The sequence below is a fragment of the Psittacula echo genome (genome assembly GCF_963264785.1).
Source record: "Psittacula echo genome assembly, chromosome: 6".
In the NCBI taxonomy this organism is placed as follows: domain Eukaryota; kingdom Metazoa; phylum Chordata; class Aves; order Psittaciformes; family Psittacidae; genus Psittacula; species Psittacula echo.
The window spans coordinates 12,537,778-12,551,929 of record NC_137743.1 but is presented as its reverse complement, the minus strand read 5'-3'; positions in this window follow the sequence as shown (position 1 = coordinate 12,551,929).

Genomic DNA, 14,152 nt, shown 5'->3' with positions numbered 1-14,152 from the left:
GATCCCCCCTACACTACTAAGCTGCAACTTCTACTTTTAGGAGTCTCATTCTAGTAGTAGACTGACCTGTTCAATCAAAATCTTTTCAATCTCCCTCCAATAAGAAGTTAGTACAGTTTAACACCATTTTGATCCTAACAGAATCAATGACATTACATTAGCATAAAATCAAAGCGGTAGAATACTGAAAAAAAAAAGAAGAATAGGATCTCTATAATAAGTTGAGATTTATGCCCCATGGTAATTTTGAAAATAACTGTAGCTTGACAATAGTTATTGCCTGTAAATGAGCATCCATGGATACCACATTACTTACTAAGCAAATTCATGATGACACAAAAGTTTCTCAAAAGCTTTGGCAGAGCCTTGCTTATTAAATTAATTCTGAAGTGCTAATTTGGCACCATTTTTTTAAATGCATACTAATTCTTTATATAAATGTTGACATGCTCAGATTTTTAAAAAAGTTTACCTGGAATTGGAGCTTGTTTGAGATATGTACTCCATGTAAATATATTATAATTAAAATCACCATGCTTTACTGCTTTCTTTAGTTGCGAGTGAAGGAATGAGTGTTATATCATTTTATAAGAACGTGTGAATGATGTCCTTAACCATTTAACTGCAGAAATCCATACTGTTTGCATTAGCTTGCCTTGATAGTGAATGGTGTGAATGGAAGAAAGTGATTTCTGAAAAATAGCCAGGAATGTTCTCTGTGCTGAAAGAGCAGCCACTTAGAGTTGGACAATAATAATCCTGAGGCACTACTCTCAAGACTTTTAGAAAGAAATATACTGTTGTTGTATCCTTTCTTTTGTATTACCTCTGATTTTAAGTGATTACCCTGAAGACGCAGAATTTGGGTTCTGGCTTAGTAAGATTCAAAATCTTTATCCTGAATTAACACCTGGACTACTTGGGAAATAGGGTATGCACTACCCTCTTCTTTTCAAAACAGGACCACTTTGTGCCTTGAAATGCAAAATTTATGGTGGGTGCAAGTGAGAGCTATGATCTAAGTTTTCTATTGCAATCCTTTTTTCTCAAGTCACCAAACATTTACTGAATCCCTCAAGATGCTTTAACTCAGTTTCTTAATGTATATTGTTCTTTCTCAAAATAATCAGGGCGTTGGAGTGTGTCTTTGTCCCTCTGTTCAGCTCTTTACGTGACTAACAATTGCAGTATTTTTTCCTCTGACTGTTGTAGCAATGTCTCATCCATTCCATGTTCACTTTGAAGTAATCCACCCTCACGAATGAGGTCGTTTCAGTGTTTCTTTTTTAATTCCATTGCCTATCAGAAAAATTTGCTGGATATAACAGGTGTCACATTTTCATCAATAATAATGATGGAAGCCATTGGAAAGTGTCTAACCCCTACAGAATGTGAAATAAGAGATGTTTTAGGTATGCATGATTGAGTAAAAGTAATTATTTAGTGTATAGCAGGGTTTCTTTTTAGATGCATATTTGTAACTAAACATGAGCCTTGTGGTTCTCTTTTCAGCACATCACTTTCTTGTACTTGAAGCAGTTTCCCTCCTCAGAGAAGTGAGGTTGAAGCTACTCAAGAGAGCACCACTTAGAGCACTCTACTACCTTCAAAGCAAATGTAAGGTTCTCCAGATGGCAACAGTTATCCTTTCCTGTGAAAATGAGATGTGGATTTATGGGTCTAGAACCATAGCAGATCGCAGGAAATGTGTTTCAGCAGTTAGCAGTGTAGCTGTGCAGTATGTACATCCATAAGAGACTTACAATTGGATTTGGGTTTTAGCTCTTTTATACAGAAAACATTTATAATTTATTTCCAAAAAGAGCCCTTAGATACATGCCTAAAACAAGTTTCCAAATCCCTTCAACAAACTACTCCTCCTTCTCTCCTTTCTCTGCCCCTCCTTTCCCTTTAATAATAGTGGAAACAATCTACATCAAAAGACAAACACAACCTAATTTTCTTGTACGTTATAAAAAGAAGATAATGTTGCAAACTAAATAAAGTAAATGAATAGTGCATGAACTGCTGCCATCTCTTGGTTACATTCATCACTCCAAGCACTCTGGGTGTATTAATCTATATCAAGAATATTAGGGCATTTCATGGTGTTTTTTTTCCTTTCACCTCACAACCTTGCAAACACAAAGCAAGACACCATTTAATTTCTTTTATTTTTCCGATGTTGCTGCTGAAATTGTCAGTTGCAACTATTAAGGCAATGTTTAAAAGTTTTCTGTCTAAATTTTTGTGTACTTAAGCTAAGTCTTTTGTCTTATTTTTCTGGATTTTATTTTTTGTTTTATTTTAATCTCTACTTTTGTTAAACTTCCAAGCATTCAGTTGTAATTTTTGTACTACATTTGAATTCTGGTAATGAAAGGCATGAGGACAAATGAAGGGCAGGTCAGTGGTAGTAAGGAATCACAACTGCCTAAGTAAGTGAAACAAAATGAATTTTCAATATCATTATTTCCATGTTCAAAGAATAACACACTAATGTTGTGCCTTATCCAGACATGTGCTCTAATTAGAAGCTCCTTGAAATTAGTGGAATAACTTCAGTGCACTTCAAGAGCATTTGGATGAGTTCTGATGAAAAACATCAGACTTCTATTGAAGCTGTCAGTGGAATGACATTGGTTTCTCCACCCAATACTGTCCACCACAATTGCTGCATGTTTAATCAGTTTATGCTGATTTCAGTAGGACATCAATTGACCTTTTATAGGTCAATTGCAGTGTGCGGATAGCTAAAATACCATGTCTAAGCAGTCATTAGATGTCCTCTAAATGCTCATATGGATGATGAATGGGAACAAAATCCTGGCAATCTCCCAGTGATGGCCACAGAGAAAGGATTTTTGCCTATTCCTCCCTTTTCCCATTCTTATCGGTGTCACACTTGCTTATTAACACATTTTCTTGTAGCCATACCTCATCAGGCCCTATGGCTGCACCACAGCCTATCACACCAGGCAGCAACAGAGAAGAATCAACAATTTGTACCGAAAACACAACCACAGAAGGTCTGAGAGCAACCTAATTAAAGCACCCCTAAGGTAGGCCAAAGGTAACGTTAACATCCAGGCTATAATGAGCAGATCCTCTCACTCTGCTAAGAGGCTTCTCCACTGTCTGTCTGTTGGAGTAGAAGTGATCAGGAACCATTATCTATGTGACAAGCAGTTGCTTGTCATGTCCTACTGAAAAGACCTTGTTGAACCGAGGTCTTACAAAAATCTTTCTTTATCTGGAAGACCAGAAATAGCTTTGTCTTCCCCCAGCTGGCAAGATATATCCAGTTATGGCTGAAGATCTCTCCCATATGGGATGTCCGTGACTTTGCAGTTCTGGGCCCAATGACTCTTTCTTCTTTCTTTCTGTTGTCATGACTAAATAGTATAATTACATACAAACTCAACTAAAACCTCAGCATTAAGTTTTAAAGGACTTCTGGAAAATAACAGCATCTCCTCATGTAGTGGGTTTTGCTTCAGTGGTTTTTATTCATGAGCTCATTACATGACAACTCACCAAAGCCTGATTCTCTTACTCACTGAAGTGATTAAAGCAGTATCACCCCAGAGACTTGTTTGCTCTCTTAAGCTTCCTCCAAAACAAGGGCAGAGGCCTGGTAAGCTGGAAATTTGGCAGGATGAGGTCTGTTCTCATTTCATAATGGAGCCATTCTGGTTTTGCTCTCTTCAGCTTGCTGAAATGTCTTCCTGATGACTTGATTAAAGGATTAAGAAAAGAAATAAGCAGCATTGTAATTCTGAGCTAAAGCAGCTCAATATATCCCATGAAAAGAGCTATAAGGCAGTGCTTTGCCCTCAGAGTGCTTCAGACATAGGTAAATAAAGTGGTTTGGGCTGGGAGATAAACTACACTATTCTGATGAGTGGATACTTGCTAGAGTATGATGTGTAGGCATGAAAATGAGTTGAAAAGCCACTGTAGTAGCACAAGTAGAACCCTCAGTGTTCAGATCCTGTTGCTTAAGCAGTGCTTTTCTCATACTGCTTAGTGCACTGTTACCTCCCAGAAGGAAGGATTTCTATGGCTAATTTGTGGAATGACTTATCAGTAGGCAGTCTGCCTGAGGATGCAGAATTTACAGTGATTATTGTAGCCTTTTCCTTCCCAATGCCCTGCTCACAAGAGATTACATGGCACTGCTCAAAAAGCAGACAAATGGCCTTCATAAGCAATAAAAAACCATTTTTTCCAGCCTATATCTTAATTTTTTATTTTTATTTTTTACAAATCCAGGACATTTAAATAAAGCCCAGCCACAGAAGTGGGTGAATTCACAGTGATGGTTTCCGTCTTGATGTGAATACCTCAAGTTTAGATTCCAAATTGCACTTCCACAGATTAGTTTTTCTTTCTGTCATTAGACTAAATGGAAAAAAATGTTATGTCATTACCATTTGTGTTCAAACTCAGACAAGTCTGGTGGCTTCCAGACCTCCAGGGACTCATCTTTCCTGCATAGCTGTAGGGGTAGAGAAAAGGGGAGCGCTCTGCTCTTGCTCATTATTAGGTTTCTGTCATGAGGAAGCTCTGCAGAACCCTGTAGAATACTTTGGATTTTCTCACATAATTTATTTTCTTCTTAAAATGGATCTTTACACCAGAAAGACACAAGTGATTTAATTAAGAATAGATGGCTTTCTAAAGGAAATTTCCCAGCTCAATTAGACATCACTAAGCTCAAAGCAGGAACTGGACTGGAATTTTCTAGTTTATGGTTTTTTTTAGTGCTCAAGACAGTTACTCTGTCTTCACTGTCTCTCTGCTGGTTGGAATCAGGAGCAGGCTGAGAAGGGGGATACCTTCAAGAGTTTCTACCTCATGCTTTGACTGCCCTGCTGGATAAGTCTGAATCAGGATGAGCCTGGGTTAACTACAAAGTCCTCTTGTGATTCGGAGAAAACTCCAGGAACTCGCCAACAAAGTTTTAAGTTGACAAGCAGGTATTCTTTATTGTGGCGCCGGGAGACACGGGGGATAGCTCCTCCAAGCGTGTCTCACCCAGGCATCAACCAGGCTGTGCTTATATTGTCCTTGAACGTACATATTCTTTAGATTACATACATTAAATCATACTTTTTAGGGAATGCCTCCTGTATGCATACAAAAATGTGGTAGTGGGCTTTCGGACCCCCGGTGGTTATTTCTTCATCACTTTGGTTTAGGATCGTTGTCATATCAGTAACCATCAGGTGGTTCTGGCAAAGCTTATCTTAGTAATTTTCTTTTCTCTATAGTGGCTAACAAAGCCTAACGTTCTTGAGGTTACTTATTTACAACCCCATTCTTCAATCAACCCCATTCTTCACTTGCCATAAAAGCATCTTTACAAAAGGGCCGCTCTTGAAACAACCCTGGACAATCTTTTCTGGATGATATCTTGTGGAACTGCAACAGGAAATGGAAGAGTTATGGAAAACAGCATCCATACAAGACAAAAACAAACCTGCGTTTCCCTTTTGCTCATTGCCCTGCCTGTGTCATCACATTGACGCAAACCTAACCCAGTGCATCCCACAGAAGCGTACTGCATCTGCAGGGCTGCACAGGCTCACCTGGAGGGGCTTCCCAGCCCTAGCACCTGCAGCACTGAGTTCCAGAAAATTCCTCCTATGGTTCATTATTTTGGAAAAGATCTCAGACTGAGAGCTAAACTGTCTTTGCTGCACTTCAAAATGGCACGGAACAGTACAGACAGACTCACATGAGCTCTCCTGAGCTCTTTTTAGCAAACACTGCTGGCTGCTATGAACACCTCAGCAGCAGAGACAGACAGATTTGTCACTGCTCTGGTGAATAAAAAAGGTGAGGATAAACAGAGCTGTCCCATTCCAGTAAAACCAACATATTAAAAGTAGAATTGACAAGAAAAGAAAAAACAAGAAGCAAAGAAGAAAACACACAGCAGAACTTCCCTCAGATGAGTGTGCAGTTTGGTTTCTCCTCTCCCCAAACCCTAATTCATTGAAAAATTTACCATTCATTGAAGGAGATAGCAGCAATTTGGACTTCCAGCAATGATGGAGCATTTCTGAAAAGCAAAGATACAGATGTTGCTAATTATGACCTAGGTACATTGATGAAGTCTGTAAACAGGGTTTAGCGCTTGCAGTCTGAGGGTAAATGAAGGATGTTGGTTTCCAAGGTGGCCAAGTGCTGAATTCACTTTTAGAAAAATAAATAAAAATCCCATTGAAAAGAATGTTTTATTTACTTTTTTTCTTTTCATAGCTGAGAAAAAAACATTTCTCTAGATAATATTATAATAATATCCAAATGCAATTCCTTGAGAAATATCCTAAGATATTTAATTTGAAATTAGTTAAGTGGTTATTTATTTGGCTGAAAGGGATTTTAAAAAACAAGAGTCTTCAGGCTAAGGAAATATTCTGGTGAATTTAATTAAGAATGGGATTCTTTACTAACTTCAATCCAGTAGTAACCTGCAGGTTTGTTTTTTGGTAATTACTGTGTCTGCTCATTAATATGATAATCATGACCACGTTTGCAACAACTGAGAACCCTAATCAAACAAACAAAAATATTTCTAGTAATCATCCTCAGTGTTCACAGAGTTTTTTTCTTGGAAGAACCTTCTGGCTGCATTTATACATATTTATAATGCTGGCATTACTTATCTCAGAATCTACAAACTGTTAATATGCTGGTGTTTTAGGATTGAACATGTTTCAGAAGGGGAGGGAGTCTGGCAATCTTTAATAGGAAATATTCTGATAAAGGGAACTGGGCTTCTATTTTTCCTCTTTATTGTGTGTTCTAAAAGGCTTTAAGATGCTGTTTTAGAAAAAAAAAAAAGAAGAAAATGGGAGCTATTTGACTAAAAATACACAGCTTCTGTTTTTTTATAATGTGACAAATTGTTTAACTTTCTCCAATGTCACTTCATTTTTGGAAAAATAAGATATCTGGTGTTAGAATGGTGTTATTTGCAATGTATGCTGAGAGGGTTTTGCACAACACTTCCTCATTGCTGTCTTAGCAATTAATCAGCAAAGGTGTCAGCTTGGAAAGACAGGGGTGGAGTTTTCTGGGCAGGAGCACCCGGAAACAGCTTTGTGGAGGAGACTTTGCAGCAGTGTGAGAAATCAGTGACACCATTTATTAGCTGATAGGATTTCTGGTAGGTGAACATGGGGTGCTGAACTCCAGGCAGCACTTCTACCAGGGAGCACATCTCAGTCTTCCTGGCTAAAGAAGATTTCCTGATAACCACTTCAAGCCAAACTTGCTCAGCTGGACCTGGTGATGCTCTCTGTATGATTCACTGCCTTCAACACCTTACCTTTAGCTGAAGATTTGCTTCACTGCAATGGTAACTTAAATGGCATCAGTCCTTCTCAAAGCTACTGATTGATGCAGCTGCTGATGCTGAGGAAAAGGCAAAAAGCTTCACACAGATATGTAACTCTTCAACAAAACTCTCTACCCTCACCATGTGTCTCCATTCCCCCTCCCTTTTGTCCTCCCAGCTAATTGTTCAGCTACAATGCCTGTGACAAAGGAGGCTGGAGAAGATAGCATAGGTATATAGGATGGGAAGGGACCACATGAACCATCACATCAGGTTCCTTGCCGCCTCAAGCCATTGCATCAGAGCAACACCTGGCAAGAGGATGAGGAAGGGAGTTCCTGTGTATTACAGGAGAGAAAGATAGCTCACAGGACAGTCTCTTTCCCTGGAGGCCCCTTCCTTTCTGCAGATGCCTTTTGCCAGTATCATGCAGTACCTCAGTAGTGGTGTTTATTCCTACAGGTTTTCCATCATGGGTTATGCACACAGGATAAGGGTGTGAAGAAGGTCCAAGCAAGTGGAAATGCTCACAGGATAAATACTTCAATCTTTCAGATCTGCTGCCAAATTCTATATGCCAATGGGGCATGGTAACTCTGATGGTCTCTCAAAGTTGGGTTTATAACAAATTCATCTGTTCTTCAAGAAAAAGAAAGCCTTTTTAATTCTTTGAAATATATGACTAGAACTCACACAGGGGGTCCTGAGTATGCTTCTAAAAGTCTCTTTTTAACTGTACACTTAACTGTCCATTGGAAAAGCACTGAAATGTTCAAAGATGCCAAAATCAAAGGCTAGCTAGTGGCCGGTTAGTCCAACCAGCAGGTGTCTGTCTGTAGATAGCTGGTGGAGATTCTCTATAGTCATGATGTTAATGACATGTCTTTCAGACATCATCTAATAAAAAAGGAAAAAGGAGAAAAAAGAGCTTTTTTTTTTTAATTATGGTGATCATTATTTCCCCAGGTGCTCAAGTCCTAGCTTCTCTATCATTTAATTTGTGCATGATCGCTCATGAAAACTAGGAAAAAAATAGTAGGATCTGAAAATGGGAACCAACTCCAGAGCTAGAAATACTCATCACTTCTTGTGATCTATTTGTTTCTCAAGAGTTGAAGCTTTCTTCCTCTGCAAGTTTAAGAAAAATGCATGTTAGTATCTTGCCATGCACAGTGTGGATATCTAAAATTCAAAAGGGAGCCAATACAATGATATATTTTTAGAATCTCGTTCAAAGAAGTTGACAAAATAACGTTAGCTGCTTTCTGCATTAGTATCTCAATTGAAAAGGATAATTATGGGAAGTATTATATGGCTGAAGGAAAAGTTCAAGAAAAACTAAAGATGAAAGGTGAATTTCCTCTCCCTGAAACCAGAACATTCTGTGATATTAGAAAAAAAAAAAGGTGCAATAATTATAGGGAAAAGAAGCACTGCTTTTAATTAATAAAAATGTTTCTATTCAGAGGAAAGCAAAATAGATAGCTACGGATGGATCATAATTTCATTTTTGTTAAGAGCTGCTAAATAATCTTCCTATATTATAATATACACAGAGTGCTTTGAGGAGTTTCAGCAACAAAGTGTTGCTGAAAATAAACTAGTGTTTATTTTCCCCTGAAGTTAACTCCAATAACCCTGATTGTGCCTTAGAAGAAATGAGCTGTTCTTATAACTGTATCAAAGGGATGAGGAACCTTTAAACCCACTGTAAAATAAATGATTCTGGTTTACAGATAAAAGACGAGATCAGCTGAAGGCTGTGGGCTTTTTGGGTACCCTCATGGAATGAGAGGAAGGCCCACAGCAGGAGACAATGCAGTAAGTTTTCAGATCAATGTGACATGAAGACAGGGAGCGAGGAAAAATCCAGTAATGAACAATGAGCCAGTGTGGATGGGCAGGTCAGCCTTTCTGATGGGGTACTGTCAGCAGCCTAACTACAAAGCTTTCCTCTGCAGCTACATCTGAGCTTAGATGGGCATGCTGGCTCTAATTCTGGTTCAGGCAATGCAATGGCAAGTGAGACTCATAACCCAACTGCTGTGTTTTAGTACTTCAAGTGAGAAAGAAAAGCCTCCGGACTCAGGAAGGGCCTCTCTCTAATCCATTAAGGAAATGTTTTTCAAAGTGTAAACATCAGCTGGGAAACTAACTGCTTTCTGTGGCTTTGAAAATCTCCTCCCTGAGCTCCAAATTATTTTGGGCACAAGCTGTTTTTCATCCTGTGACAGTTAGTAGTGCCAGGGCCTCTAGTCACTAATGGAACATAAATAATTAATCAAGTGATACTCCTGCAAGTTTATCTGTACTGAAAAACACTTTTATCTACACAAGCAAATGCGGCAGCAGGGGAAAACCAGCTCCATAAACAGCCCACTCCAAGATTTTGCCCAAGAAATCAGTGTCTCAGAGGTCAGTTTCTCCAGTCCTGTGGCTCTGCAGCAGGGTCTGAAGAAGGATTTTGGTGGTACATTTATTAGTGTTTCTTCTGGATCTCTTGAGGAGGTACTTCTCAGAGAAACACATAAGTTAGTTAGGGGATTGCAGTGCAGACCAAACAGCTTCACCTCATGAATAAGGCCACGGAAGAAATGGAAGAAACCTCATGGCTCTGCCACAGGCATGTTGTAGCTTCAAGGGAGCATGAAGGCAGATTAATGTGGCTTGGATATCACACTCCCTGGGTGGGACTAGACAGGTGTGGGGAGTGGGAGAAAAATAAAGAGTTTTTGTTGTGAAACATCTGGTGTAAATATTGCACATGAGGGTACAGCATCCACTTTTCTACAGTGCTCAGTCTCATTCACTCACCTGAGGTGACACCAGGCAGGAATCACTTAAAATGGGCAATCATATGTGCTATAGAAGCTTACAGGTTTCCAGTTTCAGCCCAAATGCCAAGAGCAGGACTCTGCACTGATTGTGTCTCAGCCCCAGGAGGGTTTCTCAGTCCGGAGTGCACAGTACCTGCAGCAAAGGTGGAGACATGCTGCATCCCAGACCATTCTGGTGTGGGGGTAAGGGTTCAGCCTCTCAGTTCAGGCTTTCTTTGCAGCAACAGAATGAGGTTCTTTCTCCGATACAGACAGGGTTAACAGTCAGAGGGTTTCTCTGTGAAACCACATTGTAGCACTACAGTCTACATTTAAATATGTTGCATGCATTATTCATCTACTTGCAGCAAGCAGCAAGAGTGGAGACAGCTGTCAGTCCAATTAGCATGTCAGAGCTCTACCCTCCAGCTGCCTCTGAGGGGCACGATAAGGAACGATGTGGTCCATGGTACCAGTGGCCCATGCTTTCGTGCTGGGGAGCAATAGTTTGTGAGGGTAGCTGCAGTCTCAGAAACACCACCAGTGTCTAGAAACACATTTAGTTCTGCCTAGGGAAGGCCAGAGGAGGAATTTGTGACAGAAAGGGAGGGGGGTTTCTTGCATCTCTTTGTACTGAAAACAGGCAGTCATGAGTCTTAACAGTTTTTCTGCACTCTTTCTCCTGTACCTTTGTCTCCCAGGGCTTTTCCATAAAAGATTATAAAAACTACAAACCTTTGGGATTGTAGCTTTTTTTCCCTGCAGTTTACTGGATACAGCGCCTTGCATGTCACATTAATGGTTCTAGTTGGGATCCTTTTAATACAACTAATTTGAATATTAAGCAAAACATAAGCCATATTCTGCCAACTCACAGTATCACAGTATCACAGTATGTTAGAGATTGGAAGGGACCTCAAAAGATCATCTAGTCCAATCCCCCTGCCGGAGCAGGAACACCTAGATAAGGTTACATAGGAATGTGTCCAGGCGGGTTTTGAATGTCTCCAGAGAAGGAGACTCCACAACCCCCCGGGAAGCCTGTTCCAGTGTTCCGTCACCCTCACTGAGAAGAAGTTTCTTCTCAAGTTTAAGTGGAACCTCTTGTGTTCCAGTTTGAGCCCATTACCCCTTGTCCTATCATTGTTTGCCATTGAGAAGAGCCTGGCTCCATCCTCATGACACTCCCCCTTTATATATTTATATACACTAATAAGGTCCCCCCGCAGTCTCCTCTTTTCCAAACTATAGAGACCCAGCTCCCTCAGCCTTTCCTCATAAGGGAGATGCTCCACTCCCTTAATCATCTTAGTTGCCCTGCAATCACTCTTAGTGATAATTGTGTCCACAATGGCTGGATGTGATACAGCAGCAGCAAAATTGAGGAAATCCACAGTTGTCTGGCTCCCCTTCTGCTTACACATGGCTGCGTTATTATAGCTTGGTGGGAAATCATTATATAAACCCAAGCATGGTCCTACTCTCTAAGCCCTCAGGGTCGAGGTTTGATATTTGACTAGATGTATTTCAGTTATGGTACTCTCTCTGCTAACAAAAGCTTATAAAATTCCTAGAGAAAACCACATAAATTAGCACAAACTTCAAACCTCTAATGTATCCCAGCAGAAAACAAGCCTTTGCATAGACAAAACAGCATGGAGCTACTGCCCTGGAAAGCTGGCTGATCTCCCATGCATGTCTGTACATTTAAGAACCCAAGTCATTAATCCTATACTGAGTCGGTCTGTTTAGATGTTGGGCTGTCCATCCCACTCAGAGCTCTCATACAGAGTGCTGAGGTTTTTTTTCTTCATGTAGAAAAGGTCTGGTTAAGGTCCGCTTGTTAAAATGGCCCAAGATTACAATGCAAGACTCAATATGCAATACAGAGATGGTGAGAAAATTTGTTCCCTTATATTGATCACTTTATCAAGTTACAATGTCACCTATACTGCATAGAGCACCTAGCACTCGGGTGGCTGTATAACAATGCAAACATCTTGAAATTCTCACACTGAGAAATACATAACACGGGTTTCCTCTATGTCCTGCTTTCAGTACAGAGAACAATAATAGACAGCTATATTCCCCCAGTAAGGGAAAGGAAGAAGCTAAAGGTAAAACTGCAGATGAAACATATCTCTTAGGCTAATGAGTTGGTACATAATAGCACTTTGATCTTATCAATTAGAAAATGATTTGACTTCCATCTTTTCTTCCGGATATTCTGACCATATGATCATACCAACATTCTAAACTAAAGGATTTGTTCTAGCTCAAGCATTGTTTATACACATGCTTTGTTATTCTGCTTCATGGAGAAATGCAAGGGCAGCATCTCCAAAGGAAAAATAAATTTTCTTTTTTAATGTCATGAACATGGTAGCTCTGCAATCAGGGGTAATGTTTAAAACATTGAATGTATCTAGAGACACAATGGGCAAGGAATCTTTCTATGCATTCAATGAGAGGTAACAGCACACAGAAAAAATACTAATCCCTTGTTATCAGCTCTAGGTACTGGACTAAATGCAATTGCCAGAAATTTTCAGCAGAAGTTGACAGGACAAAGAAAGGGTTCATTTGGGGTCACTGGAAATTCCTGGTTCATTTGCATAACCATTTCAGCAAGTGCTCTGAGAGTCTTGCTTTCCAGCAAAAGTTTAAGCAATTAAACATAGCCACATCTTAACAATATCTGAGGCTCAGATCCCCAAAAGTATTTAAACACTAACTCCTACTGATTTCAGGAACGGCAATCCAGCATCTTAGCACAAATGTCCTGCTAGGTGAAGAAGCAGAAATCTCTCTGAAGCCAACACATCTGTCCCATCCATATGTCTGTTTTATGACAGTTCAGATGATGGTAGAGAATCACAACAAATTAGAAAAATACTTTGAGTTATTAACCATATTTTAACTCCCCATTCCTTCTGATGAAGGATATGAAGGTTCTGTGGTTTGGTTTTTTTTTTATTCTCTTAAGGTATGATAAAATTGTCAAAGAAAATTTATACTGGATTTTGTAAGTATTTGGTATATTCTTTGCTTATTGTCTCAGTGATCAGCCATTAGCAGTGAATCGCTGTGTTGTTATACAAACCAGAAAACAACAACTACAAATAACAATCAGTCTCAGCCTCAGGACACACAAGCTGAAGAGAATGATCCGAAAATGCTTTAGAGATGCTTGCCAAATCCAGACTTACTCTTTACGGCCATAACAGATGCTTGTTAATTCAGGTGGGCACTTAAACTATAAAAACAGATTATGTCTATGCACACATCTCCGAGTCACCTGCGCTATAGCCATGGCTGTGCCAGCAGCACATCCAGCCTGAAAGGTGGAGAAAGGCTGCAGTGTCTCCCTTTGGCTGATAATTGTGATTATGCTGGGATTTGCCCAGGATGTGAAAACTATGTACTCCTCCAATAAGCAAACTCATCGTTCCTGGACTTGATATGCAATACCATGGCCTTGGTTGCTGATGACGCCTGAATCCCAGATCTTTGACTGTCTATGTGGACATATAAATTCTTAAGCCAAGGGTACAAAAAAAGCTAGAGAACTGAACCAGGAGCCAGTTATAAGAGGTAGAATGATCTGATGGTTGCATCCTGAATTGTAAAGCAGAGAAGCTATGTTCTTTTCCTTTTCCTCAGCAATATGCATCCACTGTCAGCTGGCAAGCTGACAGAAACTTCCATGCTTCATTTTTTTTTACATGTAAACCTGATTAATCAGTAATATGAATAATTTAAACTTTCCTCTGTCAGTGTTGGCAAATGGTAGTCAAAAAAGGAATTTTAAAGGAACCTTTAAAAGACAGCGTGTATGGGGAAGGATAACCACGGGCAGAAAACAGAGCTGGAGTTCCAAGGAGCTGCTTAGAGCTCTACCATTGCTTCTTCGGAAACCACTATTGCACCTCTGCATCCCTTAGCTTCCTTATACATAAAATGGAGATAACAGCACCAAGCTTCA